The 25152-nt window shown below is 43.7% G+C and overlaps 1 long non-coding RNA gene across 1 annotated transcript in view; it reads right to left on the reverse strand.

Moving 5' to 3' along the window:
- Nucleotides 1-25152, reverse strand: part of LOC308610518 — a 452593-nt gene that overhangs the window by 336998 nt on the left and 90443 nt on the right. The window contains exon 2 of the long non-coding RNA XR_014014568.1: nt 2355-2523. This is a non-coding gene — a long non-coding RNA (uncharacterized lncRNA). The remainder of the gene's footprint in view (nt 1-2354; nt 2524-25152) is intronic.

The following is a 25152-nucleotide window of genomic DNA, read 5'->3' on the forward strand; positions in this document are numbered from 1 at the left end:
GCAAAATGAAATCAAAATTCTCCATGACCTCTCTCATCACAATTCTCCATCACCCCTGTCATCACAATACTCCATGAACATTTTCAGCCAAATGCTCCATGACACTTGTCATCACAATCATCCATGCCCTTGTCATCCCAATGCTCCATGACCCCTGTATTCACAATGCTCCAAGACTCCAGTCATCACAATGGTTCAGGACCTTTGTCATCACAATGGTCCATGTTCTCATCATCCACAGTCTCTGTGACCTTTTTAACCACAATGCTCCATGAACTTTTCATCACAATTCTCTTTGACCCTTGTCATGTCAATGCTCTTTGCCTTTCGATGCAGAATGCTCCACGACCCATGTCATCACAATGCTCCATGTGCTGGTCAGGACAGTACTCCAAGACATATGTCATCACAATGCACCATGCAATTGTCATCACAGTGCTCCACAATTTGTCATCACAATGCTCCATAAAACTTGTCATCACAATGCTCCATGCACTTCTCAACAAAATGCTCTCTCACCACTGATATCACAATGTTACATCACTATTCGTCACAATGCTCCCTCACCCTGTCATCACAATGTTCCATGACTCCTGTCATCACAGTGCTACATGCACTTATCATCACAATGTTCGATGACCTATGACATCACAATGTTCCATAAGCCATGTCATCAAAATGCTCCATGACCCTTTTCATCAAAAGGCTCCATGTCCCCTGACATCACAATGCTCCATACCCCTTGTCATTACAGTGTTCCATGACGCTCGTCTTCACAATTATCCATGGTCTTCTCATCACAATGCTCCACGATGTTGCCATCACAATGGTCCATGCCCTGGTCATCACAATGATCCATGTTCCCTGTCATCACAATTCTTCACGTCCTTGGCATCACTATGTTCCATGACACTTCTCATCACAGTGTTACATGCTTTGTCAGCACAATACTCCACAAGCTTGTCATCAGCATGCTCCATGCCCCTTGTCATCACAATTCTCCATGTGCTTGTCATCACAATGCTCCATGACAGTTCTCATCACAATGTTACATGCTTTTGTCATCACAATTCTCCATGCACATGTCATCGCAATGCCCCATGACCAATAACATAGCAAGCTCCATGCCTTTGTCATCACAATGCTTCACAACATTTTCATCAAAATTCTCAATGGCCGTTGTCATCACAATGCTCCATGACCCTTGTCATCACAATGCTCCATGCCCTTTTCATCACAAAGCTCAATGACGCATGCCATCAGAATGCTCCTTGGTCTTCTCTTCACAATGATCCATGCCCTTGTCATCACAATGTTCCAAGACCACTGTATTCTCAATGCTCCATGCCCCTTTTCATCAGTATGCTCCATGAGACTTGTCTTCACTAGGCTCCATGGTTTTGTCATCACAAGGCTCCAGGACCTAGTCATCACAATGCTTCACGACCATGTCATGAAAATTTTCAATGGCCCTTGTCATCATAATGCTCCAAGCCCCAGTAATCACAATCCTCCATTACATTTCGAATCAAATTATCCATGCCATTGTCATCGCAATGGACCATGCCATATGTCATCAAAATGCTCCCTGACACCTGTCTTCACAATACTCCATGACCTTCTCATCACAATGCTCCATGCCATTGACATCACAATGCACCATGCACACTGTCATCACAGTAATCTATGAAACTTGTCAGACCAATGCTCCATGCCCCTGTCATCACAATGCTCCATACCCTTGTCATCAGAATGATCCATGAACCCTGTCATCACAATGCTCCGTGACTCCAATCATCACAATGCTTCATAACGTTTGTCATCACAATGGTCCATGCCCGCATCATCACAAGGATCTGTGACCTTTGTAACCACAATGCTCCATGAACATTTCATCACAATTCTCTGTGACCCTTGTCATCACAATGCTCCATGTCTTTGTCAGAACAATGCTCCATGACCATTGTCATCACAATGTGCCACGCACATTTCATCACAACGGTCCACAACCTTGTCATTGCAGTGCTCCATATACATTGTAATCACAATGGTCCATGCACTTCTCATCAAAATGCTCTCTTAACAGAGATATCACAATGTTCCATCACTAGTCATCACAGTACTCCCTCACCCCTGTAATCACAATGTTCCATGACCCTGTCATCACAATGCTACATCCCCTTATCATCACAATGTTCCATGACCACTGACATCACTCTATTCCATAACCCCTGTCATCAAAATGCTCCATGACCCTTTTCATCCCAAAGCTCCATGACCAATGACGTCACAATATTCTATAACGCATGCCATCAAAAGGTTCCATTACAGTTTATATCAAATTGCTGCATGACTCGGTCATCAAAATGCTCCCTGCCCTTCTCATCACAATGCACCATGCCCTTGTCATCAAAATGCTCCATGAATTGTCATCACAAAGCTCCATGACCCTTGGCATCACAATGCTCCATGTCATTGTCATCACAATGCTCCATGAAAACTCTCATCACATTCCTCCATGCCCTTGTCATCAGAAAGCTCCATGACACATGTCATCAGAATGCTACATGGCCATATCATCACAATGTTCCATGCCCTTGCCATCAGAATGCTCCATTACACCTGTCATAACAATGTTCCATGATACCTGCCATCACGTTGTTCCATGGCCTTGTCATCACAAGGCTCCATGACCCTTCTCATCACAAGCTCTAAGGCCCCTGTAGTCACAAAGCTACATGTCCATTTTCATCTCAATGACCTATGAACCCTGTCATCACAATGCACCATGCGATCATCATAATCCTTCATGCTGTTGTCATCACAATGGGCCTTTACATATGTCATCACATTGCTCCCTGACACCTCTCTTCACAATATTGCATGACCTGGTCTTCACAATGCTCCATGCCCTTGTCATCACAATGCGACATTCAAACTGTCATCTCAATAATCCATGAAACTTATTAGACAATGTTCCACGCCCTTGTTAATACAATGCTCCATGACCCCTGTCATCAGAATGCTCCGTGACTCTAGTCATCACAATGCTTCATAACCTTTGTAATCACAATGGTCCATGTCCTCATCATCAACAGTCTCTGTGACCTTTTTAACCACAATGCTCCATGAACTTTTCATCACAATGCTCTTTGACACTTGTCATCAAAATGCTCTATGACTTTCTCAGCCCAATGCTCCAAGACCCTTGTCATCACAATGCTCCAGGCTCTTGTCAGCACAGTGCTCCATGACACATGTAATCACAATGCACCATGCGCTTGTCATCACAGTGTTCCACAATCTTGTCATCACAATGCTCCATAAAACTTGTCATCACAATTCTCCATGCACTTCTCATCAAAATGCTTTGTCACCACTGATATCACCATGCTACATCAATATTTGTCACAATACACCCTCAACCCTGTCATTACAATATTACATGACCCCTGTCATCACAATGCTACATGCACTTATCATCACAATGTTCGATGACCTATGACATCGCAATGTTCCATAAGCCCTGTCATCAAAATGCTCCATGACACTTTTCATCAAAATGCTCCATGTCCCCTGACATCACAAGGCTCCATACCCCTTGTCATTACAGTGCTCCATGACACTCTTCATCACAATTATACATGGCCTTCTCATCACAATGTTCCACGGTCTTGCCATCACAATGCTCCATGCCCCGGTCATCACAATTCTCCAGTTCTTGGCATCACTATGTTCCATGACACTTCTCATCACAGTTTTACATGCTTTGTCAGCAATATACTCCACAAACTTGTCATCAGAATGCTCCATGACCCATGTCATCACAATTATCCATGCCCCTGTCATCACAAAGCTCCATTCCCTTGTCATCACAATGCTCCATGACCACTGTCATCACAATACTGCATGAATATTATCAGCCCAATGCTCCATGACATTCTCATCGCAATGCTCCATGACCAATATCATCACAATGCTCCATGACCACTGTCATCACAACACTCCATGACACCTGACAACACAATGATCCGGGACACTTGTCATCACAATGCCCCATTACCTAGTCATCACAATGCTCCATGACCCCTGTCATCACAATACTCCATGAATATATTCAGCCCAAACTCCATGACCCTTGTCATCAAAATGATCCGTGCCCTAGTCATCCCAATGCTCCATGACCTCTGTATTCACAATGCTCTGTGACACTTGTTATCACAGTGCTCCATTACACCTGTCATAACAATGCTCCATGAAACCTGCCATCCCAATGTTACACTGTCTTGTCACCACAAGGCTCCATGACACTTGTCACAACTATGCTCCAAGACCACTATAATCACATTGCTCGCTGCCCTTGTCATCACAAAGCTCCATGACACATGTCATCAGAATGTTCCATGGCTTTCTCATCAAAATGTTCCATGCCCTTGTCCTCACAATGCTCCAAGACCCCTGTAATCACAATGCTCCATGCCCCTTTTCATCTGAAGGCTCCATGAACCCTGTCATCACAATGCATCATGCCCATCATCATAATGCTTCAGGGTTTTGTGAGCACAATGAAATCAAAATTCTCCATGACCTCTCTCTACACAATGCTCCATGACCTTTATCATCACAATATTCCATGAACATATTCAGGCCAATGCTCCATAACCCTTGTCATCACAAAGATCCATGACCTTGTCATCCCAATGCTCCATGGGACCTGTATTCACAATGCTCTGTGACGATTTTCATTACAGTGCTCCATGACACCTGTCTTCACAATGCTTCATGGCTTTGTTAGCAAAATGCTACATGACTTTGTCATTACAATGCTCTATGCCCTTGTCATCACAATACTCCATGAATCGTGGGATCACATTGCTTCATGCCCTTGTCATCACAATGCTCCATCCTCCATGAAATCAAAATGATCCATGACCTCTGTCATCACAATGCTCCAAACCCTTGTGATCACAATGTTCCATAACACATGTCATCACAAAGCTCAATGCCCTTTTCATCACAATGCTCCAGGACATTTGTCATCACAATTCTCAAAACACTTGTCATCACAGTGCTCACTGACTCTTGTCGTCAGAATGCTCCTTGAACCCTGTCACGAAAAGGCTACATGCCTTTTTCATCACAATGCCCCATGCCGCTTTCATCAAAATGCTCCATGCCATTGTCATCAAAATACACCACAAGCTTGTCATCAGAATGCTCCATGACCCTTGTCATCACAATTCTCCATGCACTTGCCAGCACAATGCTCCCTGACCCTTGTCATCACAATGCCCCAAGCCATTGTCATCACAATGCTCCATTACATTTATCATCACAATCCTCCATGACACTTGGCATCACAATGCTCCATGCCATTGTCATGACAATGGGCCATTACATATGTCATCACAATGCTCCAGGACAGCTGTCTTTACAATACTGACTGATCTGGTCATCACAATGCTCCATGCCGTTGTCATCACAATGCGCCATTCCAACTGTCATCGCAATAATCCATGAAACTTATTAGACCAATGCTCCATGCCCTTGTCATCACAATGCTCCATACACTTGTTATCACAATGCTCCATGACCCCTGTCATCACAATGCTCCGTGACTGCAGTCATCACCATGCTTCATGACCTTTGTCATCACAATGGTACATGCCCTAATCATCAACAGTCTCTGTGTCGTTTTTAACCACAATGCTCCATGAACTTTTCATCACAATGCTCTTTGACCCTTGTCATCACAATGCTCTATGCCTTTCTCAGCACAATGCTCCATGACACTTGTCATAACAATGCTCCATGGGCTTGTCAGCACAATGCTCCACGACACATGTCATCACAATGCACCATTCGCTTGTCATCACAGTGCTCCACAATCTTGTCATCACAATGCTCCATGAAACTTGTCATCACAATGCTCCATGCAGTTCATAACAAAATGCTCTCTCCCCACTGATATCACAGTGTTACATCACTATTCGTCACAATACACCCTCATCCCTGTCATCACAATGTTTCATGACTCCTGTCATCAAAATATTCCATGACCCTTTTCATCAAAAATGCTCCATGACCCCTGACATGACAATGTTCCACAAACCCAGTCATCAAAATGTTCCATGACCATTTTCATCAAATTGCTCCATGACCCTGTCATCACAATGCTCCCTGCCCTTCTCATCACAATGCACAACGACCTTGTCATCAAATTGCTCCATGACCTTTGTCATCACAAACATCCATGATGCTTGGCATCACAAACCTCCATGTCATTGTCATCATTATGCTCCATGAACGCACTCATCACATTGCTCCATGACCTTGTCATCACAAATCTCCATGACACATGTCATCAGAATGCTCCATGGCTTTCTCATCACAATGCTCCATGCCCTTGCCATCACAATGCTCCATTACCCTGTCATAACAATGCTACATGACCACTGCCATCACGATGTTCCATGGCCTTGTCATCACAAGACTCCATGACCCTTTTCATCACAATGCTCCAAGACCTCTGTAATCACAATGCTCCATGCCCCTTTTCATCTCAAGGCTCCATGAACCCTGTCATCACAATTCATCATGCCCATCATCATAATGCTTCAGGGTTTTGTGAGCACAATGAAATCAAAATTCTCCATGACCTATCTCTACACAATGCTCCATGACCTTTATCATCACAATATTCCATGAACATATTCAGCACAATGCTCCATAACCCTTGTCATCACAAAGATCCATGACCTTGCCATCCCAATGCTCCATGGCACCTGTATTCACAATGCTCTGTGACGATTGTCATTACAGTGCTCCATGACACCTGTCATCACAATGCTCCATGGCTTTGTTAGCAAAACGCTAAATGACTTTGTCATTACAATGCTCTATGCCCTTGTCATCACAATACTCCATGAATCGTGGGATCACATTGCTTCATGCCCTTGTCATCACAATGCTCCATGCTCCATGAAATCAAAATGATCCATGACCTCTGTCATCACAATGCTCCAAAGCCTTGTGATCACAATGTACCATAACACATGTCATCACAAAGTTCAATGCCCTTTTCATCACAATGCTCCATGACATTTGTCATCACAATTCTCAATACACTTGTCATCACAGTGCTCACAGACTCTTGTCATCAGAATGCTCCTTGAACCCTGTCACGAAAAGGCTACATGCCTTTTTCATCACAATGCCCCATGCCGCTTTCATCAAAATGCTCCATGCCATTGTCATCAAAATACACCACAAGCTTGTCATCAGAATGCTCCATGACCCTTGTCATCACAATTCGCCATGCACTTGTCAGCACAATGCTCCCTGACCCTTGTCATCACAATGCCCGAAGCCATTGTCATCACAATGCTCCATTACATTTCTCATCAGAATCCTCCATGACACTTGGCATCACAATGCTCCATGCCATTGTCATGACAATGGGCCATTACATATGTCATCGCAATGCTCCAGGACAGCTGTCTTTACAATACTGACTGATCTGGTCATCACAATGCTCCATGCCGTTGTCAACACAATGCACCATTCCAACTGTCATTGCAATAATCCATGAAACTTATAAGACCAATGCTCCATGCCCTTGTCATCACAATGCTCCATACACTTGTTATCACAATGCTCCATGGCCGCTGTCATCACAATGCTCCGTGACTGCAGTCATCACAATGCTTCATGACCTTTGTCATCACAATGGTCCATGCCCTCATCATCAACAGTCTCTGTGTCATTTTTAACCACAATGTTCCATGAACTTTTCATCACAATGCTCTTTGACCCTTGTCATCACAATGCTCTATGCCTTTCTCAGCACAATGCTCCATGACCCTTGTCATAACAATGCTCCATGGGCTTGTCAGCACAATGCTCCACGACACATGTCATCACAATGCACCATTCGCTTGTCATCACAGTGCTCCACAATCTTGTCATCACAATGCTCCATGAAACTTGTCATCACAATGCTCCATGCAGTTCATAACAAAATGCTCTCTCCCCACTGATATCACAGTGTTACATCACTATTCGTCACAATACACCCTCATCCCTGTCATCACAATGTTCCATGACTCCTGTCATCAAAATATTCCATGACCCTTTTCATCAAAAAATGCTCCATGACCCCTGACATGACAATGTTCCACAAACCCAGTCATCAAAAGGTTCCATGACCATTTTCATCAAATTGCTCCATGACCCTGTCATCACAATGCTCCCTGCCCTTCTCATCACAATGCACCACGACCTTGTCATCAAAATGCTCCATGACCTTTGTCATCACAAACATCCATGACGCTTGGCATCAAAAACCTCCATGTCATTGTCATCATGATGCTCCATGAACGCTCTAATCACATTGCTCCATGACCTTGTCATCACAAATCTCCATGACACATGTCATCAGAATGCTCCATGGCCTTCTCATCACAATGCTCCATGCCATTGCCATCAAAATGCTCCATTACCCCGTCATAACAATGCTACATGACCACTGCCATCACGATGTTCCATGGCCTTGTCATCACAAGACTCCATGACCCTTTTCATCACAATGCTCCAAGACCTCTGTAATCACAATTCTCCATGCCCCTTTTCATCTCAATGATCCATGAACCCTGTCATCACAATGCACCATGCCCATCATCATAATGCTTCATGCTATTCTCATCCCAATGAAATTAGAATGCTTCATGAACTCTGTCATAAAAATGCTCCAAACCATTGTGATCACAATATTTCATAACAGTTGTCATCACAATTCCCCATGACACTCGTCATCAAAATTATCCATGGTCATCTCATCACAATGCTCCATGATCTTTGTCATCACAATGCTCAATCCACTTGTCATCAAAATTCTCCCTGACACTTGTTGTCTCTTTGATCCTTGAAACCTGTCATGAAAAGGCTCCATGACTTTTTCATCACAATGCTCCAAGACACTTGTAATCACAATGCTCCATGCCTTTGTCATCACAAAGCTCACTGACGCATGTCATTAGAATGCTCCTTGACCTTCTCCTCACAATGCTCCATGCCATTGTCATCACAATGTTCCAAGACCCCAGTAATCACAATGGACCATGCCCCTTTTCATTAGTATGCTCCATGAGATTTGTCATCACAACGCTCCATGGTTTTCTCATCACAATGCTCCAGGACCTTGTCATCACAAGGCTCCATGACGCTTGTCATCACAATGTTCCATGGCCTTCTCATCAAAATGCTCCATGCCCTTGTCGTCACAATGTTCCATTACCACTGTATTAACAATGCTCCCTGACCCCTGCCATCACAATGCTCCCTGCCCTTCTCATCACAATGCACATTGCACTTTTCATCAAAATGCTCCTTGACATTTGCCATCACAAAGATCCATGACCCTTGGCATCACAATGCTCCAAATCATTGTCATCACAATGTTCCATGACTCCTGTCATCACAATGCTACATGCATTATCATCACAATATTCGATGACCACTGACATCACAATGCTCCCCAACCCCTGTCATCAAAATGTTCCATGACCCTTTTCAACAAATTGCTCCATGACCCTGTCATCAAAATGCTTCCTTCCCTTCTCATCACAGTGCACAACGCCCTTGCCATCAAAATGCTCCATGATCATTGCCATCACAAAGATCAATGACGCTTGGCATCAGAAAGCTCCAAGCCATTGTCATCACAAAGCTCCAAGACACATGTCATCAGAATGCTCCATGGCCTTCTAATCACAATGCTCCATGCCCTTGCCATCACAATGCTCCATGCCCTTGCCATCACAATGCTCCATTACCCCTGTCATAACAATGCTCCATGACCACAGCCATCACGATGTTCCATGGCCTTTTCATCACAAGGATCCATGACCCTTCTCATCACAATGCTCCAAGACCCCTGTAATCACAGAGCTCCATGCCCCATTTCATCTCACTGATCCATGAAACCTTTCATCACAATGCACCATGCCCATCATCATAATGCTTCATGCTATTGTCATCACAATGAAATCAAAATGCTCCATGACCTCTGTCATAACAATGCTCCAAACCCTTGCTATCACAATATTCCATAACACTTTTCATCACAGTGCCCCATGACGCTCGTCATCACAATTATCCTTGGTCTTCTCATCACAATGCTCCATACTTTTGTCATCACAGTGCTCAATACACTTGTCATCAAAATACTCCCTAACACTTGCTGTCTGTATGCTCCTTGAACCCTGTCATGACAAGCCTCCATGCCTTTTTCATCACAATGAGCCATGCCCGTTTCATCAAAATGCTCCAAGACCATTGTAATCACAATGCTCCATGCTCCTGTCATCACAAAACTCCATGACAAATGTCATCAGTATGTTCCAAGGCCTTCTCATCAAAATGTTCCATGCCCTTGTCATCACAATGCTCCAAGACCCCTGTTATCACAATGCTCCATGCCCCTATTCATCTCAATGCTCCATGCAACCTGTCAATACAATGCATCATGCCCACTATCATAATGCTTCAGGCTATTGTCAGCACAATGAAATCAAAATTCTCAAAGACCTCTGTCATCACAATGCTCCATGACCCCTGTTATCACAATACCCCATGAACATTTTCAGCCCAATGCTCCATGACACTTGTTATCACAATCATCCATGCACTTGTCATTTCAATGCTCCATGACCCCTGTATTCACAATGCTCCATGACGCTTGTCATCACAATGCTCCATGCGTTTGTCAGCAAAATGCTACATGAACTTGTCATTACAATGCTCTATGTGCTTGTCATCACAATACTCCATTACCATTGTCATCACAATCCTCCATGAACCTGGGTATCACACTGCTTCATGTCCTTGTCATCACAATGCTCCATGCTCTTTCAAATCAAAATGATCCATGACCTCTCTCATCACAATGCTCCAAACTCTTGTGATAACAATGTTCCATAACACTTGGCATCACAACGATCCATGATGCCTGTCATCACAGTACTCCATGCCCTTTCCATCACTATGCTCCATGACCTTTGTCATCACAATTCTCAATACACATGTCATCACAATGCTCCCTGACAATTGTCGTCAGCATGCTCCTTGAACACTGTCACGAAAAGGCTCCATGCTTTTTTCATCACAATGTCCCATGCATTTTTCATCACAATGCTCTATGCCATTGTCATCAAAATACTCTACAATCTTGTCATCACAATCCTCCATGACCCTTGTTATCACAATTCTCCATGCACTTGTCAGCACAATGCTCCATGATCCTTATCATCACAAAGCTCCAAGCTATTGTCATCACAATGCTCCATTACCTTTGTCATCAGAATCCTCCATGACACTTGGCATAACAATGCTCCATGCCATTGTCATCACAATGGGCCATTACATAAGTCATTTCAATGCTCCCTGACAACTGTCTTCACAATACTGCATGACCTGGTCATCACTATGCTCCATGCCCTTGTCATCACAATGCGCCATTCCAAATGTCATCACAATAATCCATGAAACTTATTAGACCAATGCTCCATGCCCTTGTCATCACAATGCTTCATGCCCTTGTTATCACAATTCTCTATGACCCCTGTCATCACAATGCTCCGTGACTCCAATCATCACAATGTTTAATGACCTTTTTCATCACAATGGTCCATGCCCTCGTCATCAACAGTCTCTGTGACTATTTAACCACAATGCTCTATAAAATTTTCATCACAATGCTCTTTGACCTTTTTCATCACAATGCTCTATGCCTTTCTCAGAACAATGCTCCATGACCCTTGTCATCACAGTGCTCCATGTGCTTGTCAGGACAGTGCTCCGTGACACATGTCATCACAATGCTCCATAAACATTGTCATCACAATGTTCCATGACTTCTCATCAAAATGCTCTCTCACCACTGATATCACAATGTTACATCACTATTCGTCCCAATACTCCCGCACTCATCATCACAATGTTCCATGACTCCTGTCATCACAATGCTACATGCACTTATCATCACAATGTTCGATGACCCCTGACATCACAATGTTCCATAAACCCTATCATCAAGATCATCCATGACACTTTTCATCAAATTGCTCCATGACCCTGTCATCACAATGTTCCCTGCCCTACTCATCACATTGCACAATGCCCTTGTCATCAAGATGCTCCATGACCCTTGGCATCACAGTGCTCCATGTCATTGTCATCACAATGCTCCATGAACTCTCTCATCACATTGCTCCATGCCCTTGTCATCACAAAGCTCCATGACACATGTCATCAGAATGCTCCATGGCCTTCTCCTCACAATGCTCCATGCCCTTGCCATCACAATGCTCCATTAACCCGTCATAACAATGCTCCATGACCCCGGCCATAACGATGTTCCATGGCCTTGTCTTCACAAGGCTCCATGACCCTTCTCCTCACAATGCTCCAATAACCTTGTAATCACAATGCTCCATGCCCATTTTCATCTCAATGAACCATGAAACCTGTCATCACAATGCAGCATGCACATCATCATAATGATTCATAATATTGTCATCACAATGAAATCAAAATGCTCCATGACCTCTGTAATAACAATGCTCAAAACCGTTGTGATCAAAATATTCCATTACACTTGTCTTCACAGTGCCCCATTACGCTCGTCATCAAAATTATCCACGCCTTTCTCATCGAAATGCTCCATTACCCCTCTCTTAAAAATGCTCCATGACCCCTGCCATCACAATGTTCCACGGGCTGGTCATCACAAGGCTCCATGACACTTGTCATCACGATGCTCAAAGACACCTGTCATCACAATGCTCCATGCCTTTGTCAGCAAAATGATACATGACATTGTCATTACTATGCTTTTTGCGCTTCTCATCACAATACTCCATTACCATTGTCATCACAATCCTCCATGAACATTGGGAACTCATTGCTTCATGTCCTTGTCATCACAATGCTCCATGCTCCTTGAAATCAAAATGATCCATGACCTCTGTCATCACAATGCTCCAAACACTTGTGATTACAATGTTCCACAACACTTGTCATCACAACGCTCCATGATGCCTGTCATCACAATACTCCATGCCCTTGTCATCACAATGCTCCCTGACACTTCTTGTCAGAATGCTCCTTGAACCCTGTCACGAAAAGGCTCCATGCCTTTTTCTTCACAATGTCCCATGCCGTTTTCATCACAATGTTCCATGCCATTGTGATCACTATAATTCACAAGCTTGTCATCAGAATGCTCCATGACCCTTCTCATCACAATTCTCCATGCACTTGTCAGCACAATGCTCCCTGACCCTTGTCATCACAATGCTCCAAGCCATTGTCATCACAATGCTCCATTACCTTTGTCATCAGAATCCTCCATGCAACTTGGCATCACAATGCTCCATGCCATTGTCATCACAATGGGCCATTAAAAATGTCATCACTATGCTCCCTGACACCTGTCTTCAAAATACTGCATGACCTGGTCATCACAATGCTCCATGCCCTTGTGATCACAATGCGCCATTCCAACTGTCATCCCAATAATCCATAAAACTTATTAGAATACTCCATGCCCTTGTCATCACAATGCTACATGCGTAGATATCACAATGCTCCATGACCCCTGTAATCACAGTGCTCCGTGACTCCAGTCATCACAATTTTTCATGACTTTTCTCATCACAATGGTCCAAGCCCTCATCATCAACAGTCTCTGTGACCTTTTTAACAACAATGTTCCATGAAATTTTCATCATAATGCTCTTTGACCCTTGTCATAACAATGCTCTATGCCTTTCTCAGCACAGTGCTCCATGACCCTTTTCATCACAATGCTCCATGCGCTTGTCAGCACAATGCTCCGCGGCACATGTCATCACAATGCACCATGTGATTGTCATCACAGTGCTCCACAATCTTGTCATCACAATGCTCCATAAACCTTGTCATCACAATGCTCCATGCACTTCTCATCCAAAAGCTCTCTCACCAGAGATATCACAATGTTCCTTCACTAGTCATCACAATACTCCCTCACCCCTCTAATCACAATATTCCATGACCCCTGTCATCACAATGCTACATGCCCTTATCATCACAATGTTCCATGACCCCTGACATCAACATGTTCCATAACCCCTGTCATCAAAATGCTCCATGACCCATTTCATCCCAAAGCTCCATGATCATTGACATCACAATGTTCTATAACCCCTGTCATCAACATGTTCCATTACACTTTTCATCAAATTGCTGCATGACCCTGTCATCAAAATGCTCCCTGCATTTCTCATCACAATGCACAACGCCCTTGTCATAAAAATGTTCCATGACCTTTGTCATCAAAAAGCTCCATGATACTTTGCATCACAATGCTCCATGTCATTGTCATCACAATTCTCTATGAACCCTCTCATCACATTTCTCCATGCCTTTGTCATCACAATGCTCCAGGACAGTTGTCATCACAATGCTCGATGCCCTTCTCATCAAAATGCCCCATGCCCTTGCGATCACAATGCTCCATTACCCCTGTCATGACAGTGCTCCATGACCCCTGCCATCACGATGTTCCATGGCCTTGTCATCACACTGCTGCACGACGCCTGTAATCACAATGCTCCATGTCCCTTTTCATCAGAATGTTCCATGAGACATATCAGAACAAGGCACCATGATCTTCTCATCACAATGCTCAAGTACCTTGTCATCACAATGCTCCATGACACCTGTCATCACAACACTCCATGAACATTTTCAGCCCAATGCTCCCTGATCTTCTCATCACAATGCTATATGACCCCTGTCATTACAATGCTCCATGACCCCTGTCATCACAATGATCCATGTCCCTTGTCATCACAATACACAAGGAACATTTTCATCCCAATGCTCCATGACCCTTGTCATCACAATGATCCATGCCCTTGTCATCCCAATGCTCCATGACCCCTTTATTCACAATGCTCCGTGACGCTTGTCTTCACTGTGCTCCATGACAACTGTCATCACTATGCTCCTTGCATTTGTCAGCAAAATGTTACATGACGTTGTCATTACAATGCTCTATGCACTTGTCATCACAATACTCCATTACCATTGTCATCACAATCCTCCATGAACCTTGGAATCACATTGTTTCATGCCCTTGTCATCACAATGCTCCATGCTCCTTGACATCAAAATGATCCATGACCTCTGTTATCACAATGCTCCAAACCCTTGTGATCACAATGTTCCATAACACTTGTCATCACAACTTCCCATGATGCCTGTCATCACAATACTCCATGCCATTTTCATCACAATGCTCCATGACTTTTGTCATCACAATTCTCAATACGCTTGTCATCACAATGCTCCCTGACACATGTCGTCAGAATGCTCCTTGAACCCTGTCACAAAAAGGCTTCATGCTATATTCATCACAATGCCCCATGCCATTTTCATCACAATAATCCATGCCATTGTCATCAAACTACTCCACATGCTTGTCATCCAAATGCTTCATGACCCGAGTCATCAGAATTCCCCATGCACTTTCCAGCACAATCCTTCCTGACCCTTGTCATCACAATGCTCCAAGCCATTGTCATCACAATACTCCATTACCTTTGTCATCAGAATCCTCCATGACACTTGGCATCACAATGCTCCATGCCATTGTCATCACAATGGGCCATTATATATGTCATCACAATGCTCCCTGACACCAGTCTTCACAATACTGCATGACCTGGTCTTCACAATGCTCCATGCACTTGTCATCACAATGCGCTATTCCAAATGTCATTGCAATAATCCATGAAACTTATTAGACCAATGTTCCCTGTCCTTGTCATCACAATGCTCCATGCCCTTGTTATCACAATGCTCCGTGACTCCAGTCATCACAATGCTTCATGACCTTTGTCATCACAATGGTCCATGCCTTCGTCATCAACAGTCTCTGTGACATTTTTAACCTCCGTGCTCCATGAAATTTTCATCACAATGCTCTTTGACGCTTGTCATCAGAATATTCTATTCTTTTCTCAGCACAGTGCTCCATGACCGTTGTCATTACAATGCTCCATGCACTTGTCAGCACAATGCTCCATGACAGTCATCACAATGCACCATGCACTTGTCATCACAGTGCTCCACAATCCGGTCATCACAATGCTCCATTAACATTGTCATCACAATGCTCCATTCACTTCTCTTCAATATGCTCTCTCACAACTGATATCACAATGTTACATCACTATTCATTACAGTACTCCCTCACCCCTGTCATCACAATGTTCCATGACTCCTGTCATCACCATGCTACATGCACTGATCATCACAATGTTTGATGACCTATGACATCACAATGTTCCATAACCCCTGTCATCAAAATGCTCCATGATCCTTTTCATCAAAATGCTCCATGTCACCTGACATCACAATGCTCCATAGCCTTTGTCATTACAGTGCTCCATGACGCTCGTCATCACAATTATCCATGTTCTTCACATCACAATGCTCCACGGTCTTGCCATCACAATGCTCCATGCCCTGGCCATCACAATGGTCCATGTCCCTTGTCATCACAATTCTCCACGTCCTTGTTATCACAATGCTCCATGACAGTTCTCATCACAATGTTACATGTTTTTGTAATCACAATTCTCCATGCACATGTCATCGCAATGCCACATGACCCCTGTCATAGCAAGCTCCATGCTTCTGTCATCACAATGCTTCACGACATTTTCATCAAAATTCTCAATGGCCGTTGTCATCAAAATGCTCCATGACACTTGTCATCACAATGCTCCAAGCCCTTGTCATCACAATGCTCCATTACATTTGTCATCACAATCCTCCAAAACACTTGACATCACAATGCTTCATGCCATTGTCATCACAATGGAACATAAAATATGTCATCACAATGCTCCATAAACCTTTTCATCACAATGCTCCTTGCACGTCTTATCCAAATGCTCTCTCACCACTGATATCAAAATATTCCCTCACTAGTCATCACAATACAACCACACCCCTGTCATCACAATGGTCCATAACCCATGTCATGAAAATGTTCCATAACCCCTGACATCACAATGTTCCATAACACCTGTCATCAAAATGTTCCATGACCCTTTTCATGAAATTGCTCCATGACACTGTCATCACAATGCTCCCTGCCTTTCTCCTCACAATGCAAACGCCCTTGTCATCAAAATGCTTCATGACTTTGACATCACAAAGATCCATGACCCTTGGCATCACAATGTTCCATGTCATTGTCCTCACAATGTTCCGTGATCGCTCTCATCACATTGATCCATGCCCTTGTCGTCAAAAAGCTCCATGACACATGTCATCAGAATGCTCCATGGCCTTCTCATCACAGTACTCCATGCCCTTTCCATCACAATGCTCCATTACACCTGTCATCACAATGCTCCAAGACCCCTGTAATCACAATGCTCCATGCCCCTTTTCATCTCAATGCTCCATGAACCCTGTCATCACAATGCACCATGCCCACAGTCATAATGCTTCATGCTATTGTCATCACAATGAAATCATAATGCTCCATGACCTCTGTCATCACAATGCTCCAAATCCTTGTTATTAAATGTTCCATAACACTTATCATCACAACGCCCCATGACACTCGTCATCACAATTCTCCATGGTCTTCTCATCACAATGCTCCATGACTTTTGTCACCACAATGCTCAATAACCTAGTCATCACAATGCTCCCTGACACGTGTCGTCAGTATGCTCCTTGAACCCTTTAATGCAAGGCTCCATGGCCTTCTCATCCCAATGCTCCATGCCCTTGTCATCACAGTGCTCCACAAACCCTGTAATCACAATTGTCCATTCCCCTTTTTCATCAGAATGTTCCATGAGACATATCATCACAAGGCTCCATGGTCTTCTCATCACAATGCTCCAGTACATTGTCATCACAATGCTCCATGATGCCTGTCATCACAATCCTCCATGTACATTTTCAGCCCAATGCTCCATGACCTTCCCATCACAATGCTCCATGACCCCTGTCATTACAAAGCTCTATGACCCCTGTCTTCACAATGCTCCATGTCCCTTGTCATCACAATACTCCATGAACATTTTCATCCCAATTCTCCATGACGCTTGTCATCACAATGATCCATGCCCTTGTCATCCCAATGCTCCATGACCACTGTATTCACAATGCTCTGTGACGCTTGTCATCACAGTGCTCCATGAAACCTGTCATCACAATGCTCCATAAGCCTTGTCATCACAATGCTCCTGGAACGTTTTTTCAAAATCCTCTCTCACCACTGGTATCAAAATGTTCCCTCACTAGTCATCACAATACACCCACTCCCCTGTCATCACAAAGCTCCATAACCCCTGTCATGAAAATGTTCCATGACCCCTGACATCACAATGTTCCATAACCCCTGTCATCAAAATTGTCCATGACCCTTTTCATCAAATTGATCCATGACCCTGTCATCACAATGCTCCGTGCTTTTCTCATCACAATGCACAACACCCTTGTCATCAAAATGCTCCATGACTTTGTCATCACAAAGATCCATGACCCTTGGCATCACAATGCTCCACGATCCCTGTAATCACAATGCTCCATGTCCCTTTTCATCTCAATGCTCCATGAAACCTGTCATCACAATGAACCATGCCCACCATCATAATGCTTCATGCTATTTTCATCACAGTGAAATCATAATGCTCCATGACCTCTGTCATCACAATGCTCCAAATCCTTGTGATCAAAATGTTCCATAACACCTATCATCACAACACCCAATGATGCTCGTCATCACCATTAGCCATGGTCTTCTCATCACAATGCTCCATGACTTTTGTCACCACAATTCTCAATACCCTTGTCATCACAATGCTCCGTGACACTTGTCGTCAGTATGCTCCTTGAATCCTGAGATGACAAGGCTCCATGGCCTTCTCATCCCAATGCTCCATGCCCTTGTCATCACAGTGCTCCACAACCCCTGAAATCACAAGGCTCCATGCCCCTTTTCATCAGAATGTTCCATGAGACATATCATCACAAGGCTCCATGGTCTTCTCATCACAATGCTCCATGCCTCTGTCAGCAAAATGCTACAGGACCTTGTCATTACAATGCTCTATGCACTTGTCATCACAATACTCCATTACCATTGTCATCACAATCTCCATGAACCTTGGGATCACATTGTTTCATGCCCTTGTCATCACAATGCTCTATGCTCTTGAAATCAAAATGATCCATGACCCCTGTCATCACAATGCTCCAAACGCTTGTGATCACAATGTTCCATAACACTTGTCATCACAACGCTCCATGATGCCTGTCATCACAATACTCCATGCCCTTTTCATCACAATGCTCCATGACACTTGTCATCCCAATTCTCAATACACTTATCATCACAATGATTCCTGACACTTGTCGTCAGAATGCTCCTTGAACCCTTTCAGGAAATGGCTCCATGCCTATTTCATCACAATGCCCCATGCCATTTTCATCACAATGCTCCATGCCATTATCATCAAAATACTCCACAAGCTTGACATCAGAATGCTCCATGACCATTGTCATCACAATTCTCTATGCACTAGTCAGCACAATGCTCCCTGACCCTTGTCATCACAATGATCCAAGCCATTGTCATCACTATGCTCCATTACATTTGTCATCAGAATCCTCCATGACACTTCGCATCACAATGCTCCAGGCCATTGTCATAACAATGGGCCATTACATATGTCATCACAATGCTCCCTGACACCAGTCTTCACAATACTGCATGACCTGGTCTTCACAATATTCCATGCCGTTGTTATCACAATGCTCCATGACCCATGTCATCACAATTCTCCGTGAGTCCAGTCATCACAATGCTTCATGACCTTTGTCATCACAAAGGTCCATGCCCTCTTCATCAACAGTCTCTGTGACCTTTTTAACCTCAATGTTCCATGAAATTTTCATCAAAATGATCTTTAACCCTTGTCATCAAAATACTCTATGCCTTTCTCAGCACAATGCTCCATGACCCCTGTCATCACAATGCTCCATGTCCCTTGTCATCACGATAATCCATGAACATTTTCATCCCAGTGCTCCAAGACCCTTGTCATCACAATGATCCATGCCCTTGTCATCCCAATGCTCCATGACACCTGTCTCCACAATGTTCCAAGCCTTTGTCAGCAAAATGCTACATGGCCTTGTCATTACAATGCTCAATGAACTTGTCATCACAATAATACATTACCATTGTCATCACAATCCTCCATGAACCTTGGGATCACATTGTTTCATGCCCTTGTCATCACATTGCTCCATGCTCCTTGAAATCAAACTGATTCATGACCTCTGTCATCACAATGCTCCAAATCCTTGTGGTCACAAAGTTCCATAACACTTGTCATCACAACGCTCAATGAAGACTGTTATCACAATACTCCATGCCCTTTTCATCAAAATGTTCCGTGACCTTTGTCATCACAATTCTCAATACACTTGTCATCACAATGCTCCCTGACTCTTGTCGTCAGAATGCTCCTTGAAACCTGGCACAAAAAGTCTCCATGCCTTTATCATCACAATGCCCCATGCCATTTTCATCACAATCCCCCATGCCATTGTCATCAAAATACTACACAAGCTTGTCATCCAAATGCTACATGACCCGTGTCATCAAAATTCTCCTTGCACTTGCCAGCACAATGCTCCCTGACACTTGTCATCACAATGCTCTAAGCCATTTTCATCACAATGCTGCATTACCTTTGTCATCAGAATCCTCCATGACACTTGGCATCACAATGCTCCATGCCATTGTCATCACAATGGGCCATTACATATGTCATCACAATTCTCCCTGACACCACTCTTCTCAATACTGCATAACCTGGTCTTCACAATGCTAAATGCCCTTGTTATCACAATGCGCTATTCCAACTGTCATTGCAATAATCCATGAAACTTATTAGACCAATGTTCCATGCCCTTGTCATCGCAATGCTCCATGCCCTTGTTATCAGAATGCTCCCTCCGTGACTCCAGTCCTCACAATGCTTCATGACCTTTGTCATCACAATGGTCCATGCCCTCGTCATCAGCAGTCTCTGTGACCATTTTAACCTCAATGCTCCATGAAATTTTCATCACAATGCTCTTTGACCCTTGTAATCACACTACTCTATGCCTTTCTCAGCACAATGCTCCATGACCGTTGTCATCACAATGCTCCATACGTAGTCAGCAAAATGCTCCATGACACATGTCATCACAATGCACCATGTGCTTGTCATCACAGTGCTCCACAATGTTGTCATCACAATGCTCCATTTACCTTGTCATAACAATGCTCCATGCACTTCTCATCAATATGCTATCTCACAACTGATATCACAATGTTACATTACTATTCATTACAATACTCCATCAACACTGTCATCACAATGTTCAATGACTCCTTTCATTACAATGCTACATGCACTTATCATCACAATGTTCGATGACGTATGTCATCACAATGTTCCATAAGCCATGTCATCAAAATGCTCCATTTCCCTTTTCATCAAAATGCTCCATGTCCCCTGACATCACAATGCTCCATAGCCCATGTCATTACAGTGCTCCATGACGCTCGTCATCACAATTATCCATGGTCTTCTCATCACAATGCTCCACGGTCTTGCCATCACAATGCTCCATGCTTTGGTCATCACAGTGCTCCATGTCCGTTGTCATCACAATTCTCCACGTCCTTGTCATCACAATGCTCCATGACAGTTCTCATCACAGTGCTCCATGTCCCTTATCATCACAATTCTCCATGCACATGTCATCGCAATGTCCCATGACCCCTGTCATAGCAAGCTCCATTCCTGTGTCACCACAATGCTTCACGAAATTTTCTTCAAAATTCTCAATGGTCGTTGTCATCACAATGCTCCATGACCCTTGTCATCACAATGCTCCAAGCCCTTGTCAACACAATGCTCCATTACCTTTGTCATCACAATCCTCCAAATCACTTGACATTACAATGCTCCATACCATTGTCATCACAATGGAACATGAAATATGTCATCACAATGCTCCCTGACACCTGTCTTCACAATATTCCATGCCCTTGTCATCACAATGTGCCATGCCCACAGTCAACACAATTATCCATGAAACATGTCAGACCAATGCTCCATGCCCCTGTCATCACAATGCTGCATGCCCTTGTCATCACAGTGCTTCATGACACCAGTTCTCACAATGCTCCGTGACTCTAGTCATCACAAGGCTTCATGACCTGTGTCATCACAATGTTCCATGCCCTCATCATCACAAGGCTCTGTGAACTTTGTCACCACAATGCACCATGAACTTTTCATCACAATGCACCGTGACACTTGTTATCACAATGCTACGTCCCTTTGTCAACTCAATGCTCCATGACCCTTGTCATCACAATGTTCCATGCGCTTGTCAGCACAGTGCTCCATGACCCATGTCATCACAATGCTCCATAAAACTTGTCATCACTATGCTCCTTGCACGTCTTATCAAAATGCTCTCTCAGCACTGATATCAAAATGTTCCCTCACTAGTCATCACAATACACCCACTCCCCTGTCATCACAATGTTCCATAACCCCTGTCATGAAAATGTTCCATGACCCCTGACATCAAAATGTTCCTTAACCCCTGTCATCAAAATGTTCCTTGACCGTTTTCATCAAATTGCTCCTTGACCCTGTCATCACAATTCTCCCTGTCCTTCTCATCACAATGCACAACGCCCTTGTCATCAAAATGCTCCATGACTATGTCATCACAAAGAACCATGACCCTTGGCATCACAGTGCTCCATGTCATTGTCATCACAATGCTCCATGATCGCTCTCATCACAGTGCTCCATGCCCATTTCATCACAAAGCTCCATGACGCATGTCATCAGAATGCTCCATGGCCTTCTCATCACAGTGCTCCATGCCCTTGCCATCACAGTGCTCCATTTCACTTGTCATCACAAAGCTCCATGACCCCTGTAATCACAGTGCTCCATGCCCCTTTTCATCTCAATGCTCCATGAGCCCTGTCATCAAAATGCACCATGCCCACCATCATAATGCTTCATGCTATTGTCATCACAATGAAATTATAATGCTCCATGACCACTCTCATCACAATGCTCCAAATCCTTGTGATCAAAATGTTCCATAACACTTATCATCACAACGCCCCATGACGCTCGTCATCACAATTATCCATGGTCTTCTCATCACAATGCTCCATGACTTTTGTCACCACAATGCTCAATACCCTTGTCATCACAATGCTCCCTGACACTTGTCGTCAGTATGCTCCTTGAAACCTGTGATGACAAGGCTCCATGGCCTTCTCATCCCAATGCTCCATGCCCTTGTCATCACAGTGCTCCACAACCCCTGTAATCACAAGGCTCCATGCCCCTTTTCATCAGAATGTTCCATGAGACATATCATCACAAGGCTCCATGGTCTTCTCATCACAATGCTCTAGAACATTGTCATCTCAATACTCCATGACACCTTTCATCACAATACCACATGAATATTTTCAGCCCAATGCTGCATGACCTTCTCATCACAATGCTCCATGACCCCTGTCATCAAAACGCTCCATATTCCTTGTCATCACACTACTCCATGAATATTTCATCCCAATGCTCCATGACCCTTGTCATCGCAATTATCCATGCCCTTGTCAGCCCAATGTTCCATGACCCATGTATTCACAATGCTCCGTGACACTTGTCATCACAGAGTTCCATGACACCTGTCATCACAATTCTCCATGCCTTTGTCAGCCAAATGCTACATGACCTTTTCATTACAAAGCTCTATGCACTTGTCATCACAATACTCCATTACCATTGTCATCACAATCCTCCATGAAACCTGGGATCACATTCTTTCATGATCTTGTCATCACAGTGCTCCATGCTCCTTGAAATAAAAATGATCCATCACCTCTGTCATCACAAAGCTCCATGCCCTTGTCATCAAAATGCTCCATGACCCCTGACATCACAATATTCCATGAACACTTTCAGCCCAATGCTCCATGACTTTATCATCGCAATGCTCCATGACCAATATCATCACAATGCTCCATGACCACAGTCATCACAACACTCCATGACACCTGACAACACAATGATACGGGACTCTTGTCATTACAATGCCCCATTACCTAGTCATCAAACTGCTCCATAACACCTGTCATCACAATACTCCATGAATATATTCAGCCCAAACTCCATGATATTCGTCATCAAAATGATCCGTGCCCTAGTCATCCCAATGCTCCATGACCTCTGTATTCACAAAGCTCTGTAACACTTGTCATAAGAGTGCGCCATGACACCTGTCATCACAATGCTCCATGCCTTTGTCAGCAAAATGCTACATGACCTTGCCTTTACAATGCTCTATGCGCTTGTCATCACAATACACCATTACCTTTGTCATCACAATCCTCCATGAACCGTGGGATCACATTGCTTCATGCCCTTGTCACCACAATGCTCCATGCTCCTTGATATCAAAATGATCCATGACCTCTGTCATCGCAATGCTCCAAACCCTTGTGATTACAATGTTCCATAACACTTGTCATAACAACGCTCCATGATGCCTGTCATCACAATACTCTATGCCCTTTTCATCACAATGTTCCATGACCTTTGTCATCACAATTCTCAATACACTTGTCATCACACAATGCTCCCTGACTCTTGTCGTAAGAATGATCATTGAACTGTGTCAAGAAAAGGCTCCATGCTGTTTTCATCACAATGCCCCATGCCATTTTCCTCACAATAATCCATGCCATTGTCATCAAAATACTCCACAAGCTTGTCATCCAAATGCTCCATGACCCTTGTCATCACAATTCTCCATTCACTTGCCAGCACAATACTCCCAGACCCTTGCCATCACAATGCTCCAAGTCATTGTCATCACAAGGTTCCATTACCTTTGTCATCAGAATTCTCCATGACAATTGGCATCACAATGCTCCATGGCATTGTCTTCACAATGGGCTATTACATATGT

This window comes from Mesoplodon bidens (genome assembly GCF_964165515.1).
Source record: "Mesoplodon bidens genome assembly, contig: HAP1_SCAFFOLD_257, whole genome shotgun sequence".
NCBI lineage: Eukaryota > Metazoa > Chordata > Mammalia > Artiodactyla > Ziphiidae > Mesoplodon > Mesoplodon bidens.